Consider the following 17,859-nt stretch of genomic DNA (forward strand, 5'->3'; position numbering starts at 1 on the left):
ATTAAAAATTTGAATTGAATATTATAAATGAAATATCCAAGTAAATTATGTAAACTATTCTTATCATCCCTCTCTCTTTCATCTCCGTAATATTTGACAGTTTCACTTTCTCCCTAAAAATTAATCTTCAGACTGACAACCTCATATGGCTAATCACTCATACACCTCATAAACTGCAAAGTTGGACTGTCTGAGTCATCGCGAGTAAGCGGAACTGCAGACGGAAACCTTCGAGGTGTTTTCCGTAGGCCATTTGTATACATTTTGATGTGTGATGCTTTGAGAACTCTTTCAACGAACAAGGCCACGTGATTCTAAATTCGCCCTTGGCGGTTGGCCAAAGCAATATAAGAATTATTAAAGGAAAATTATCCAGTTAAAGAAAATAAGCTACATGGTAAAGAATTTCAAAATTATGTGCAATGCACATTAAAATAATTGTGCACCAGAACTGGGCAGTTATTTCAAATAACAAGCGAAATATTTGGAAGTATTTGAAAAAAGGATTTCGTTGTTTCAAGTACCCTGATGAACTACCGAGTAGTTGTGGTAAATTGGCTAAAGTAGATATTAAGAAAAATTTCTTTCAATATTATTTTGTTCATATCCAGTGCTAGCGATAGTAAACTTCGAAGCTTTCTGTACTCAATTTTTTGATAACGACCATATTTACAGTATATGCAAGGCTTTAATTAGGTACCTATGCAGGAAACAGCTTGCGGCAATAAATTGGAAAGAGGAACTGCAGAAAGAGCAGATGTGAAATGGATGAATCGATGAATGGATGAACAAACAGTTGCATGAGGAGTACAAAGAGCTGGCAAGCAAGATGACTCGCTTGATAAGGGTAGCAAAAATGCAGTTTGAGCAGAAGTTAGCTAATGATGCTTAAAAAAATTCTAGGGAATTTTTTCGATACGTGGCCAGTAAGAAAGAATGATTACGGAGGGACGTTAATTTCTGAAAATAGAGGAATGATAACCGCTTCAACGGATATAGTTGAGGTATTTAATGAGAAATTTCTAAAGGTATTTCATTCTTGTGAATGTGACATCATGCAGAACTTCAATGCAGTGGGAAAGGACGAGAAGGAGACACTGCTAATAAGTGAACAGGAGGTATATGAGGGATTGAATAGAATTGATGCTACATCACCACGTGTTTTGAGGGGATGTTCCGGGGAATTAACAAGAGCTTTTAAATATCTTTTTAACATGAGTCTTGCACTGGACCAAGTTCCAAAGAAGTGAAAAGAAAGTAAAATTATTCTGATTCATAAAAGAAGTGATAAGACCAGAGCTTTGAATTGTAGCCTGTGTGTCTGGAGTTGTGGTTAAATTGTTAGAGAGGTTAGTTAGGACCAAGATTCCGAATTGGCTTCACAACAGAAAAATACTCTCTAAGGCCAGCATGGATTTGTTAAAGGAAGATCAAGTTTTAACAGTGTGCTTGCTTACTTATAATTAGGTGAAAAATACATTGTATAAGGGTGAATCATATACAGTAGTATATGATTCAAATACAATAATCATATACTACTGATGTTGGAATATGATATTGAAATCATATACAATAGGATATGATTCAAAGCTTTGCAAAGACCTTTGATAAATTTCCATATGACAAGCTGGTAATTAAATTGGAATGAATGGGGATGAACAGTAGATTTGTTCGCTGGATTGGAGATTGTCTGTCTGATAGGTGTGTGCGAGTTGTCTATGGAGGAGCGATATCCCAGAAGAGGAAAGTTACTGGTGGTGTATCCCAATGATCTGGTTTGGGTTCACTGCTGTTTAATTTGTATGTAAATGATATCAGAAAAGGTCTGAATGGTTATATTAAGTTGTTTGCAGATGATGCACAGTTGTAGAGAGATCAAGAGTAGAGCAGATGTTGTGGCTTTGCAAGGGGACTTCAATACACTTGCTGAATGGAATGGGTAAATGGGTGGGGGTATCAATTGTATGTTGCGAAGTGTAAGGTCTTGAAATTTGGGAAGCAGAGATGGGATGTCGAGCATACAATTGGTAGAAATGTCTTGGAAGAGGAGATTGGAAATTTGGGAGTGATTGTGGACAAGGACTGAAAATTTCCGGGATATGTTGCTAAAATTGTGAGGACAGCACATCGGATAATGAGAATGATGCGGAGGGCTATAAGGCTTTGATGTGGCCTTATATACACTTATATACAGTGACCAACATGTGCCCTTATATAAGGCCACATATGGATCACTGTGCATAGATTTCGTCATCGTGTTGTCAAAAAAGATGAAGATGTATTGGAAAAGGTCCACAGACGATTGAGTAACTTCTGGTCTCTGGAATGCTGAGTATGAAGATAGATTAAGAAAATGTAATTTGCAAAAACTGGTGGATAAGAAGAGGAGAAGGGATATGATCGAGACATATAAGCTGTTAAGAAGTTATTACCAGATTAATGTCAGAGAAGTTTTGCATAGAATAGGAGAAGACAGAAGATTATAATCATCAATGCCCATGGGTCCAATGCCTGTTGATGTCGGATGCTTGTTTCACCATTCTTTGCCATTCTATTTGTCCATTGTCAGGTGACTCAAATCCTGCAAACTCTTTCCACACCATTCTTTCATATCGTCTATAAACTCTCGACTTGGCTGTTCTTTTCTATTTATATCATCAATTATACCAGGCATCAATGTTTTGATCTTTATACTATAATATTTTCTACAGATATATCCAAAAAACTTCAGTTTTCTTTGAATTATTTTCTGGATTAGATTACTTTTTGTGCTCATCCAATTCGTAGAATCTTGCTATAACACATTCTTTCGAAAGGGATTATTCGTCTCAGAGTTACTGACTATTCATTTCCCATGTCTTAATTATTAAGTCATATTATTAAGCAAGACATTCCTAAGAAAAAAATTATGATGTCAGTTATGAAAATTAGAAGGAGCAGGCCAGAAAAGCTTTAACTATTTTACAGAAAGCTAAGTATGAAAACCCCAACAGAATTCTATCGTTACACTGCAGTAAAAGAAAGAATGAATATGAAACAATAACACTACGGAATAAAGAAGGTACATGGGTGAGTGATCAACTAATGAGTGGTCATTTTGCTAAAAGCTATCGACCTGATGTACGTAACATTGCGCTCACTGCTACTTCTTTACTGGATGAAGAAAGTCAGGTGTATGATGAAGAAGTGTTGTTGCACAAACTGAATAAAAATTCGGTAATAGTGACTGATAGGATAACAGTACGAATGATAAAAGAGTGTTCAGTTGAACTGGCTATTCTTTTGACCAGACTTTATAATTCGAGTCCCAGAACAGGAAAGATTCCACAGGAGTGGAAGGAATGTATGGTGATTGCACAAGGGTGGCACAGAGACTTATGTATCCAATATCAACCTATCAGTATCTCTGGAGTGGTAGGGAAGATTTTGAAAAAGTTACTTAGGACTAACATTCTGAAATGGGTTGACAGAAAATCTCTACTGTGCAATGAACAGCATAGATTTACTGAGAAGATCATGTTTGAACAGCTTGCTCACGTTCTATAATAATGTTACAATTAGGTTAGAAAAGATGAACGGACATACCATAATAATACTTTCAGATTTTACTAAGGCTTTTGATAGAATCCAGGCATGGAAGACTGTTGTATAAATTGGAGAATATGGAATTGGATCATAAAATATTGCTGTAGATAAAAGGATGGCCGACTGAGAGTTATCAAAAAAAAATGGTTATGGGGGGATGCGAGTCTTCATGATTAAATGTAACCATTGGTGTTCCAGAAGCATCAGCCCTTGGTCCATTTTTATTCAATGTTTATATTATTGACTTTGGGAAGGATTTAATAGGTAGCATATAGCTATTTGCTGACGATGCAATGATAGGCATGGTAATCAGGAGTGCAACTAATATGCAGAATTATTTAAAGTGGACGGAAATATGGACATGCGAAAATTGCTGTCAGTTCAATATATGACAGTTCAATATATGACAGCAATTATATTGGCGGGATTTTTCTAGAAGAAACTGATTAGGCTATGGACCACGGGGTTTTTAGTAGATAGCAAGTTGAAGTTCAAGGGCCATATAGCAGATTGTAAAGACAAATCGGAGAATAACTGTAGTACTGAAACGAACCTAAAATAAAATCATTTTGACTCTTTACAAAGCCTTGATAATACCTCACTTTGGATAATATTGTACTCATGTCCGACCTTCTGGTTTCCACGGTGATTCTAATGCAATGGATAGCATGCAAAAGAGAATGTTAAAAATGACACCTAGATTGTGGAATACAGGTTATGAAGATAGATTGAGAATTGTGGAATGCAGACACTAGCAAACAGCAGAAAGACAGGTGATATGATTGAAATTTACAAACTTCTAAAAAGGGGAATACAGGATACTAGTAGATAGAAATTTTCATTTGATGGAGGATGGGGAAAGGACGAGGGCGTCATTGGAAGTTGAGAGTGAATGCGTCGGGAAGGTGCAAGAGCTAGATTTTTCTTCATTAGAGTGGTGCATGATTGGAATGGATTGTTATTGAATGCTCTATGTGCAAGTAATGTGAATGAATTCAAGAACAGGTATGACAATGGATAGGGATAATATGTGGTCTTACTCAATACGTTCCCCTGACTCCCTGTAGGTGCATCTTACTACTACTACTACTATTAATATTAATAATGAAAGGTTCTTCACCTACTTTCAGCAGTTCTAAAGTTATTCCATATATGCCTGGCGATTTTCCCGCCTTCAAAGAATTAACTGCTGCATCTACAGTATATCTTCTCTTAAAATAGGGATCGCTTTCACCCAATGCTATTTGCATTATGTCTTCAAAGTTTTTGATTATTAAGGTTAGTGTCTTTTGTGAAGAGGTTAGCTTTGTAATCATGCTAATGCTATAAGAGTTCATTCTTTCCAATGACATTTTCATCCTCAATTGACCAAATAGTATTGTGATAAAGTTAATCTGCTTATCATTTGGAATTCACTTCTGAAGGTGTTTCGTTGTACTTCCTCTTCAATATTTTTACATTCCTCAATAATCCAGTTAGTTTTATCTATTTTAACTTTATTTCTTATTATTTTGTTTCGTTCTTTATATTTTCCCTTCTATCGTAATTTTTGTTTATACTTTGATTTTAAGATTCTCCTTCAGTCACCTAGTTGTAAAATGTCTTTTGTAATCCAGTGTTTGATAATCCCTCTTGTGTTTCCAGCTATCCGATTTTACAAAGCCCCATAACAGACCAATGGGAGTTCATATTCTATTAACAACCTTTTCGAAGTGTTTTCACACATTCCAGGTACCAAATTTTAATAGGCATGTGTAAATACTGTAGAACATAGTTCCTAACATACTTACTCCCCAAAAAAAATGTTGGGTATCAAAAATGTTTTTTTGATCAGGCAATATACTTCCTGTGTAGCTCAGTGCAAGTGACATGTGCCATCTATGGCCACCAGACCCCCAAAGAAAGAGGGTTGTAAGTTCAGTTCTAGTCGTTTAGCCTTTTATCGCTGACTAGAGGAACTTTTTTCTAACCCTTTTTTTTTTTCGACCAGTTCCCGAGTTAGTCGATCTCTGGCATGCAAGCCGATATTTTTCTCCCGGATCTTCGGGTTTTTCGTCCCGTAAACTCAAGAAAATCAACCTTAGAACCCACACTATTTCAGACATTAAAAATATTGTGTTAGGGTTAAGGAGACCACGAGATGGCGACACTTGTTCAGCTCCCTCTTCACTGAAAGCTGTTTAAATTAGTGATAGCTTTGAAACAGCTATCTCTGACTGGCTACCAGTGGAGAATGAACTGCTCACTTGGTCTCCAATAGTTAGGGCTAAAACGACCTCTCCTACTCTCTATACGGGAATAAAAGGCAATAGCTTATTTGTTTATTTTTATATACTTGTAACAAACTAAGTATATTACACATTTTTAAACTTATACACATGTACTTATATTAAAAAAATATTTACATTTTTTGCCAAGAAACCTAGGCCTGTGTATACCAGAGAAAATGACGTTCACCTTCATAGTGCTGGGCCGTTCAAAAAAGACTGTGCAAAGTATTTTCTAGTTTCCGACTAGAACTGCTTTCTACGCCTTTCTTGGACGAGTATATTCCCGAGTTAGTCGACCTCTTTCAAGGGCAAAGGAACGGTTTATCCCCTTCTGGAAACTCGAATTTTTCTTTCTGTTATTCAAGAGAATCAACCACAAAACTGACACCATTTCAGATAATAATATATAGAATTAGGCTCAAGGACCACGAGATGGAGACACTTATTTGCTGTGCTCTATTCCCCAGTTGCCAGTTAAAATCATTAGTCTTGGGTCAATTATTCTGTGATTGGCAAAGGGTGTATTTGGCTTTCCCCCCCTCCCCCCCTGGTTTCCACATGGTATGGCTAAACGACATCGCCTACTCCTTTTAGGAAGTAAAAGGCTCAGCAGGTTTACAAAAGGACTCAAAATTTTATTATATTGCAAACAAAAATATATTTTAAATAATAACTCTTATACATGTATAATTTCAATGCGCTTGTGCTTAGTGCTTCTTCATGGAGTTATTAATTCATGGTCGCACTGTGAATCATACTCTTAATTCTTCTTCTATAGATAGCAATTTTCCCCTTTCTTATTTATGTATAATATTTGTTAGTTCTGAAAACTCCAACTTACAGAGTTAAGTAGGAAAAAACTGCAATTTTCATATTATCATACTCTCCCTCTGGAATGCCTTTGGAGTATTAATAGTCTTTGGTTAGATATTAATAGCTAAGGGTGGATACTAATTGGTCATCAATCTTAAAAATCAAATAAATAAATAATAAGGGGAAAAATGGTAGCAGGATTTGTCTACTTCCTATGAAAAATAAAGGTACCAATGTTTATTATTATTATTATCATAATAATTGTGTTTTCAATATTGAGAAATTCAGTAAAATTAGTCATCGCATTTCACTTGTGAACTTCTATTTCTATCTCTTCTTAAATCAAAAATCTTACGTTTTCGATACTTAGAAAAGAAAAAAAAACTCTCAGTATCATTAAATGACATTGGCGGCATTCTGGTTGGGAAGAACCACTCTAGATTTTTTTTTATTTTTTTTATTTTTTTATTCTATGGCTCGTAGTTGTATAGGTGCTTTACCTTAAATGTTAGTGTTCTCTCATTGCGGCATCTTCTCTTTGTTCCCAGAAAATAAATATTATCATTTATATGTATTCTCATTTTTGATTAGCCAGCTAGTGATGAAATTAATGTCCTACATGTTTGTGTAGACTGCGTTTGCATTGGCACGTGTGAACATCATGGTCATGTAGGACATTAATTTCATTAATGTCCTACATGACCTGATCATGTAGGACATTAATCTGTCCTACATGATCAGGTCATGTAGGACAGATTAATGTCCTACATGACCTGGCTGGCTAATCAAAAATGAGAATACATTTTTGATTTTAATGATTTGATTCTTACTTTTTAATGGAAGATGGTTAAGACTTCTTTTATTGTTAACAAACAATAAAAGAAGAAAAGGGAGCATTCGATGATTATATCAAGCTAAGCACAGAAAAGATACTACAAGTAAAAATAAAAGTAGTGAATGCAGTAGATTAAAAAAAAAAAAGAAAGGTACAAGGAGAAAGAAATGACAAAAAGATCAGATGATCCGAAATTAAAGTACTCCATACATTGAACAGACAGAAGGACCGATATTTGCCGCTCAAAAAAATTAGTAATTATAGCAAATACTAACTGTGCACAAATAAAGAGAAACGGTTCTTGCAGCAAAATCAAGAGTGCTCATAAATATTAAAAACGAAAGCATCAGCCAGCGCTGGAAAAGCTATACACTCGAACTTGTGAAAGAACTATGGTTTTCCAACTTGTAAAACCCTTTTGGAACATACAATTGAAAAAGTTACTGAAAATAAAAAAAATGCGAAGATATCATGAAACATTGTCATAGAACACTAGAAGCAATATCAAGGAAGCATATAAAACACCTGGAAATGCTGAGCTCTACTCCGGAAATGAAAGTAATTATGGATAACTCACATTTTTAGACGATATATAGTCGATTCCCACACTTTTGGATAAAGCTAGAATTAGACATAATAACTCTCTTGTACTCTCTTACTGCGAACTCTGTTCAAAAAATAATAGTAATAATAAAATAAAATTAAATAAATAAAAAACGTCACTTATTTTATTCCCGACAGGGATTAGGCGAGACCATTTAGTACATAACCAAATTTTAAAGAATGGATGACGGCCAATTAAAGATGCCTTGCCCAAAGTCTTCAATGATTTTAATAGGCATCCGTGGAGGAGAGTACTGTGGACTCTCCTGTAGAGATTCCTATTAAAATCGCTGGTCAAACCTTACATATCATTGTAATAATAATAATAATAATAATAATAATAATAATAATAAGCGTTTCGTTTTATTATAGAAATAAAAATTCAAAACAGTTTTGATTTCTTTTTGAATATGGGAAAAACAATTCTCATTCGCTTTATCCGCAACTGTTTGTTGCGGATAAAGCGAAGGAGATATGTGGACGATATCTTCATCGTATGGAACAATAACAAAGATGACATATATGATTTTTTCAAAAAGATCAACGCTTTCCATCATTCTATTAAATTCACTCTGGAACTTGAAAGAGAAAAACAACTTCCGTTTTTAGATATCTTAATCAAAAAACAAATTGATGGCAGTATAAATCTATCGGTGTACAGAAATCAGCTAGCTGTTGCTGATGAACTTTAATACAAACTACAGAAAGTTCCTCAGCAACAGCTAGCTGATCTTGTACACGCGATACGTGTTTCACTCACGTTCGATACTATTTTATTTGTAATTATTCTAGTCAGTTTTTTTATTCTTGTCAGTTTTGCAGTTACTCATAATTGTGAGCTTGTTTAAACCTATATGTAAGTGCCCTGAAGATGCCAACAGATAAGTGTGGCGAAACTAGTTGGTTCAGTTAAGAAAATTGATCAACACTTGATCGGTAAACCAAATATCATTATTTACTAATTTATGATCAAGAAAATAACCTTCATGATGTTTGTTGCAACATTTGTAATGTGAAAATTGCATATCGCCTTCATAGCTACAACGTAGGAACGTCTGTTACTCATGGTAAAATATGGTGTTTAGCAAGACTCACACGTGCATATAATCTGTACGAAAATAATATACTGGTTTTGTGAGTGTTCTCTTAATGAGTTGATTAAGCTGTTTCGCATGGCATGTTGTGGTGTGACACATTTAAACGGTTACATTACATAAAATACACACAGGTCATGCATGAAGTGTGTGGATAGTGCTTATTATATTTGTGTCATCACAGTTTTCGTGCTGGAAGTTTTCGTCGGTTAATTGAAAGCATTACTTAGAGAAATAAAGAAAGAAAGAAAAAGGACACGAATTCCTTCATCCTGAAGGATGAAAGAATTTTTGTCCAGGAGAAATATCCCTGCCTGCCTAACTTAACTGTGCCAGTCACGAGCTTTAGTTGAAAACTGCTTCGTTTTTCAGAAGTTTGTGCTAAGGGTTATTTTATTTTCCCATCCAAAGAATATCATGTTATTCTTCCCAAGAGGAAGATGCCTTTTTATTTATTCATTTTTATTTATTTTTATTTTTTGTAGAGATGAAGTCAAATTATATAGATATTCATCAGAATGACTCTGAGATGAAAACGCCCCCAAAAAGCGAAATATTTTAACCAAACAATATGTTACAAATGCTCTCTAATCCTTGCTGGTTTCGTTCTGTCATTTCTACCAATTTTTTATTTTATTTTATTTTTTATACAGATGTTGTGAATATGTTCTAGGATAGATTTTTATGAATTGTGGAGTTAAAAACTCAGATTTCTTCCAAGAGAGGAGGAAAAGAAAACTACTCATCTGCGCAAAAAATAAATAAATAAATACAAATATTAAAAAAATAATAATATAATGAAAGATAAAAAAATGAAAATAATAAATAAATAAACCTAGAATGAATTTGTTTAGTTAGTAACAACTGCGTTACCTTGTAAGTCTTACTTCTGCCGATTTAGCATCCTACAAGTTATCACTAAGATTATTAACTATTAAAATAAGAGTTTAGGAACCAAATATCAGCATGAGGATAGCAGAATTAATTAACCACTAACTAGTTGGTGTTACTCTTCAGCAACACACTAGCTAAAGCACACAACCGAGAAAAGTATACATTTCCTTTCTAAACAACTTTAAACACAATATAATTTCCGTGGTTACTTGATGTTTTCCTTTTCATTAATCAGTCCTTTAAAATTTCATGTTTTGTTCAATATTTTGTTATTTATCAAAAAGAATGGCTTCATGACTATTCTTATGTGAATAGTCATGAAGCAATTTGCATTTTCCACCTTCATTCTAGTCGAACTTTATATGTATAAACAATGAAATAATTCGTCATTTCCATTGCTAAGCAACATTAACAGATCACAGCAGATACAATCACTCGTACCCCCTACCTCTTTCATACTTCCGTTCACTCTAATCTCGAGCAACGCACTTCTGGTTTCTATATAAATAAATATTGCATAACCTTCAGGAGAGTTTTCCGAGATAAAACACCTGGCCAAGTGTCAAAAAAAAAAAAAAAAAAAAACTTTCAAGCCAAGTATTTCTAGCGAATGTGAAGTTCAAGTACTTGCGTCTGCCAGTGAAGTTTGAGAGATTGAATATAAAAAAAAAATATAAAAAAAATACCGCCAGGGAGCCTAGACCAAATTTTATCTATCCATAACTTCATTTCTCCTCCATCCATCCAGTCTTTTGCCATGTACAAACACTCCTTTAAGCAGTTTTTCTTTGGGTAGCGTTTCTTTTAAAAATCAATAGTGGCGGCAATTTTGTATCATCAGCACAGCAGAATAAAACAACCCTGTAGCGAGTTTTTTCGTGCCCCGAAGTTTTAATAGTAACACTTTTAGTGCCCTTGGATTCTACAGTTTTGTTTGAGGGCACATCAAAAGAATCTCGTCCATGTTTCCTATTTGCCCAAGTTCAAAATTTTCTCGTTTCCTTGCGTTAATGACGAATCGTCCGCGCGTAGCCTAGTGGCTGTGCGCTTCGCAACCATATGACTGAGGAAGGAGTGTCCCAGGTTAGATTCCCGTCGAAGACGTGAGGAAGTTGAGGATCTTCCTCAGCCATAGCCAAGTTAGCTGGTCTTGGGTGCGGGAAGTAGGGTTTTTTCTGCCAGTTTATCTGGCGTTTTTCATCCCGCAAGCAAGCAAACCGTCCCCGTGAACACACACGGATCTACAGCTATAAATAACTAACCCCCATGAGGAGGCTCAACTCGCCCCAATAGGGACGGGGGAGAAAAAGGGAGGAAATTCCATATGAATGAATAAATAAATAAAATGACGAATCGGTGAAATTCAATCATTTTTTCTTTATATTCAGCTGGCATCTTTTGTGATATTTTTGTTTTAGTCCGCATACATAGCTGGTTTCTCTTCATGAATCTTGACCACCATGATGTTGATCCAGTAAAGTTGGCGATCCCTCTGTTAGTGGCTATCGCTTTTTCGCTTGATGAATAATCATTTTTGTAGACACTGAAAGTCCAGCTTTTCTGTGGTCTAAAATCCAAGTATTCAGTTCTGCCTCAAGTTCTGGCCATTTTGCAGTTCCTTCGTAGGTTACGTTTAGTGTGAGTTGCTTTTCTTAAATCCGCTTCCTGATTCTTCTTAGTTCTTATTTTCTCAGTTCGGGTGGGGGAGGAATCGGATGTGTCTCTCTGCAGCCCTGTTTCCATGTTCTTTAGCATACGCAATCACACGTAGCTTGTATGCAATATTGTAACAATGCCGACGATTTTCAGTCATAATTTGCCAAGAAATTTAGAGAAAATTAACGGCAGAAATTTATCACCGTTCACAACTGCGACAATAATTGGAAAGTTTAAACGAACAGGACACAGCTGTGACCGTTGATGACAGTGCATGCGCATCCACTAAACTCTACGTCAGTGTTTCTCAAAGTGTGGTACGCGTACCCCCGGGGGGTATGTGAAAGGTCTTCAGGGGGTCCGTGGCAATTTTCGGCTATGCATCATTAACGCATGGAATAAAATTCAATGTATCCATGAAGTTCCAGATCGTAAAACGTTCCTATTGTATCACTGAATAAGGTACAGAGACATCTGCAGGCTGTGCAATATATTTCTCAACAAACAGTGCAATTAGAGACAACTGGGATAAAAACGGCACTAACTAATGAATCGCATGTCCCTCCTCCCCCCCCCCCCCACAGAAAATGCTGTATGACTCAAGCAAAACCATATGTTGCCTGTGCAACATATGGTTTTGCTTGAGTCATACAGCATTTTCTGTATGACTCAAGTCAAATCAACTGTCGGCTTGTCTTTGTCATTTAGTAGCACGATCTTTTGTTAATACCGCACCAATCATATGAACGCGGATGTCTGAAGTTTGAGAAATACTGTTCTACGTAACTGGAATGATCTCACACACACCGCAAGGAAGCAATAAAGAAATCGCGTAACTCGGAACAGAGAAAATTTCCAGAAATGAAAATAATAAAAAAACCGAGTATCGGCGTATAAGACGCACCCTGTTTTTCAGACCTATTTTCAAAGAAAAAAGTGCGTCTTATACGCCGGCAATTACGGTATATGAATAAAATAATAATACAGTACTAACGTATCAGTGACAAGTAAGTTCTCCATAACTGACTGTTTGACTACTTCAATGAATATTAACCACCTACTGATACAAAGATTTTATTAGTTCTAAGGGGATGATCCATAAATTATGTCAACTTTACAGAAAGGAGGATTCAGGAAACTATAACAATTAGCGAGGAAAAAAAAGATATTTGCAACTATAAATATAAAATAGGGAGAAGATTAGGGTTAATCGAAATTGAAAAATTGGAATTCGCTTTATAAATTATTTTTAAATTCATTTAAATATAATATTGTTCTTTAAACAATTACTGTACATTAACAAGTGAATTTATTATAAAATTAGCTAGTTATATAATTACTACTACTATTACCACTCCTCCTCCTCCTACTGCTACCGTCAACGTTTCTATTTTAGCTGAGACGTAACAAGGCTAGCGGAAAACATTTATTTTACGATTTCTTGGATATTTAGTGTCAACAAGGAACTGGTGTCTTTTAGCGGAAAAGACCTCAACATTTCCTTACAAGGAAGCAGAAAGTTATCGAGAAATGCATATACGCGCAGTAGCTATTTTGTTTAATGTTGATCTAAATATTGATGGGGGGGGGAATAAAATAATAAAAAAAACCAATTGCGGAGGAATTTCTCTACTAAGCGTTTGGCAAGATTTATGCAAGCATACATACCTCAGAATCTAAAAAAAATTGCTGAAGAGAAACTTTGAGAAGAACAGGCTGGGTTCAGGGACCAAATAATGACCAGATTTTTACGATAAATAGTTGAGAATTCGTAGAAATATAACAAAAAAATGAAAATGAAGCTTTGTAGATCTGGAAAACAACATACGACAAGGTGTTGTAGGTTCAAGAGAAAAGCTTTTCAAAGGATACAGTTATATATAATTCCAATTATAAACAATGGTATAAGTTGTGAATGGGGATTATGTAATCGTACCCAATGGTACAAACTGTAGACAAGGGGGGGGGAGACGTATGTGTTCCTTCTTCTTTCTTCTTCTTCTTCTTCTTATTATTATTTAATTTGCATCTGTAGCAAACTGGAAAGACAGCAGAACATTGCACCATTCGATTGTAAAAGACCTGAGTTCGATTCTCGTCATGAGGAGAAGAATCTTTTTACCTGAAGGTGAGTTAGTCGATCTCACACCGATGTAGCAGGGTTTTTATCCTGAAAAGTTGGGTGTTTTTCATTCCACATACAGAAAAATCTGCCATGAGAACACATGCAGTTTACGGACAAAGAATCTTGGTATTGGTGGATAGGCAGTAGATGGCATTAATGGTGATGGTAGTAGTAGTAGTAGTGTCGTTTGCATATTTTGATAGTTAAGTAGTAAGGGAGACGGTGAGATATGTATAGCGGAGTAGAGCAGAGTTCCCTCCTGCGAAGAGTCCTTCACCATCAATATCATTCTTAGAGATGGGCCACATTTATGAAAGAAAGTGAGATTAAACCTGAATCAAAAGTAGAGCTGTTTATTTTATGCAGATGATAGATATTATTCTATTCCTAAATAAATCTAGTGTACATCGCCAGATTATTTAACAAAATTGAATAACAACTGTGACAACTTTGGCATGAAAATCAGCAAAAAAATACGAAAATAAGCAGGAACAAAGAATACTTCACCTTCGCATTCTCAGTGGAGAACATATACGAGGGTGGTCTGAAAAGTTCTCGGTCTCGATCATAAATGACAACACTATCGGCAAGTTTTGTTTTCTAGGTTGGTACATCTGCCATAAGCATCCATGTGAAATTGCAAGTCATTCTGTCCAGTAGTTTGTTTTATACAGCTGTCTGAAGCAAAAGTGTTGTCTGTATCCCATCAAATGGATAAAATTGAGTATCGTGTGGTTAAAAAAATTCCTCGTAAAAGAAGATTTAACGCCAAAAGAAATTCATTCGAAGTTCATAAGTTTACGGGCGCTCTTCTCCTTCGTTTTCGACAATTAAGAATTGGATTGCCGAGTTTAAACGTGGCCGTACCAGCCTTGAAGATGATCCACGTGAAGGACGTCCAAAAAGTGTAACAACACCAGAAATCATTGATCAAGTGCACGATATGGTATTGGGTGACCGGCGAGTCAAAGTGCGTGAAATTGCTGAAACTATAAGCATTTTAAAAGAACATGCAGGATATATTATGCATGAAGAATTGAAAACGTTTTGCGGAAAATGGGTGCCGCGTTTGCTCACAGGAGATCAAAAACTCACTCGCATGAAAATCTCTGAACAGTGCTTGGTGCGTTTTAACAAGAATAAAACTAATTTTGTGCGTTAATTTATTACTACGGATGAGACTTGGATTCACCAGAATCCAAACAGCTTTCCAAACAGTGGACAGAAGCCAGTTGTTCAGTGCCAAAGAACAAAGTCGGGTCCATAAGCAGGAAAGGTTATGGCATCAGTGTTTTGGGATGCTAAAGTCATTTTGTTTATTATCTTGAAATATAATACAATAACTGGGGAATATTATTCCGATCTTTCAACCAGACTAAACGAAAAAATTCCTGAGAAAAGACCCGCTTTGCAGAAGAAAAAAATCATCTTTCATTAGGACAATGCACCTGCCAACAAAGGTGTTTTTGGCAATGGGAAAATTAAGGAATCTGCACTATAAATTGTTGGAACAGCGACCGTATTCCCCAGATCTGACTTCTATCTCTTCCCAAAACTAAAACTCTTCCTAACTGGTCAGGAGGTGATTGCAACTGTAGAGGGGTATTTTGCAAATCTTACTGAAAACCACTACACGGACAGGATAATGGCGCTTGAGTATCTCTGGAATAAATGTACAGGGTGCCATAAAATAACTTTTCCACTTTAGAGGCATCTATAGCTAAAACGAATATACGGATTGAGACCAAATTTTATATTGAGACTTTTGAAGGCATGGAGAGATGATTTCTGAAAAAAAAAAAAAAAAAAAAAAAAGATTTAGTACCAAAATTCGCCGATAGGGAAAAATTTAGCGCTGGCAGAGCCGAAAGCAGTCAAATATTTGCAGTAAACTCGTAAAAAGGATTATGCAAATTTTACTGTGCGTACGTGATAGCAGCGCTACCAATTCCACTTACAAAGCGATTGGGAACGTTTTAGGCAGTTATTCGAATGACTGACAAATTGTGCTCAATATGCGTCCTACTATAAATTGCCTCAGCATGCCACCAGATGCAATTTGTTGTACAAGAAAGGTCAGCACATTGAAAATCGTGTATGTGGTCCAGGGGATCCTGATTCTGATGAATAAAACATTATTTCCTGTGTGTTCAATCACTACATTAATTTTTGTCTCTTGCAAGTTGTTGTTTTAGTTTAATTATTATTATTATTATCATCATTGTACTGTGCCACATATCCAGCTGCAATGAGTGATGCAGATGTCGCTTACACCGTCGAAATGTTATTTCGACGGTGTAAGCGAAATTTTATCTGCCTTTAATGTAATTAGCCGCTTGTTTTCGGCTCCACCAGCGCCAAAATTTCCCCTATCGGCGACTTTTGGTACTAAATCTTTTTTTGTGTGTGTGGAAATCATCTCCCCATGCCTTCAAAAGTCTCAATATAAAATTTGGTCTCATTTCGTTTATTGGTTTTAGCTACAGATGCCTTCAAAGAGGGAAAGTATTTTATGGCAACCCTGTATTAGTCTGAAGGGAGATTATGTTGAAAACTAAAAATAATTTTGAAATCATAAATTCGTTTTTTTTTTAATGTTAGGCAGAGAATGTTTAAGACCACCCTCGTAGAACAAATAATACATTTCAGCTATTTAGGCATTTAGGCACAATTTTTAATGAAGACAGCAATTTATATTTGGAAATTACAACAGAATAAGAAAAGCTGGTATAGTGGAAAGCTATTGAATGAATTTATATTAATAAAAGAATAAGAGAAAATTAACCAAAGCACAAAGCATGCGGACAAGATAGCATTCAAATCAATTTTAACTTATTAATCTGAGAGATGGGTTAGAAATAAAACACTTGATCAAGCTACAGATATGAGTGGTCTAAGAAATATTAGGAAAGCAACAAGCAAAAAAATGGTATTAATAGAAGAACCATATTATAAATGTGAATATAAGAAAATGCCGTAGACGACAGAAATACATATGGAAATATTGCAGTGACACAATATTCGGGAGAATTGTTGATTTGAGAATAAAACATTTATGCTAATAAATGCTTTATTCTCGAATAAAGATAGCGAACATCGTATGACGAGGTAAAATTATAAAAGGATGTTTCGTTCAGTTATTGAGCTAAATAAAAACTTGAGTCTAAATTGAATGTCATCAAAAAAGGAATAGAGTAGTACTAACATAAGATCTTGAAATCAAAACAGATGGGAAAAAAGTATTGTGAGAAACAGTACAGCAGAAAGGATAAGGAAAATTTAGAGAAGCCCTCTCATAGGGAAAATTTCAATGTGGAACCTCCTCCACTTAGGCATGAGGTTAAAACAGCATTTAAACAATTTAACAACAATAAGATTCCAGGTGCAAGTGAAATCCCAAGCAGAGTTATGGCCACAGTGGATGAAGGAATAAGAGTGTTTCATCGATTGAGTGTGAGGATATGGGAGACAAGCTCATTGCCAAGAGACATGAAGAAGTCGGTTTCATACTACTGCAGAAGAAGAAGAGAGATAAGAAAGATTGCAAGAACTACTGAACTATTAGTTTAATCTCTCATGCAAGTAAGATTTTAATAAAGATCATTCTAAATAGAACTGAAGTCAAAGTGGAGGCAGAGCTGCATGAGGACCAAACAGGTTTTAGGATAGGTAAGGATACCAGAGATCAGATCCTATGCTTCAGACTGATCATCAAAATGGATAAAGTATTTAGATTCTCTAGGGTAATGTGTTTCGTGAATCATTCTAAAGATTTTGATTGTGTTCAGCATGTGAAACTGTGGGAAATAATGAGTTTTCCTTAACACATATCAGGCTGATAGCCAACTTGTACAGTGAGCAAGAAACCAAGGAAAGAACAGGTGTTGGATTAACTAATTGGCTTCGGGTTGTAAATGAAGTTAAGCAAGGATGCCTACTTTCTCCTCACCTGTTTAGTATCTATTCTCAGGACATCATTGGATG

This window comes from Typopeltis vanoorti, chromosome 1 (genome assembly GCF_054136105.1).
Source record: "Typopeltis vanoorti isolate ZY-2024b chromosome 1, IOZ_Tvanoo_1.0, whole genome shotgun sequence".
In the NCBI taxonomy this organism is placed as follows: Eukaryota; Metazoa; Arthropoda; class Arachnida; order Uropygi; family Thelyphonidae; genus Typopeltis; species Typopeltis vanoorti.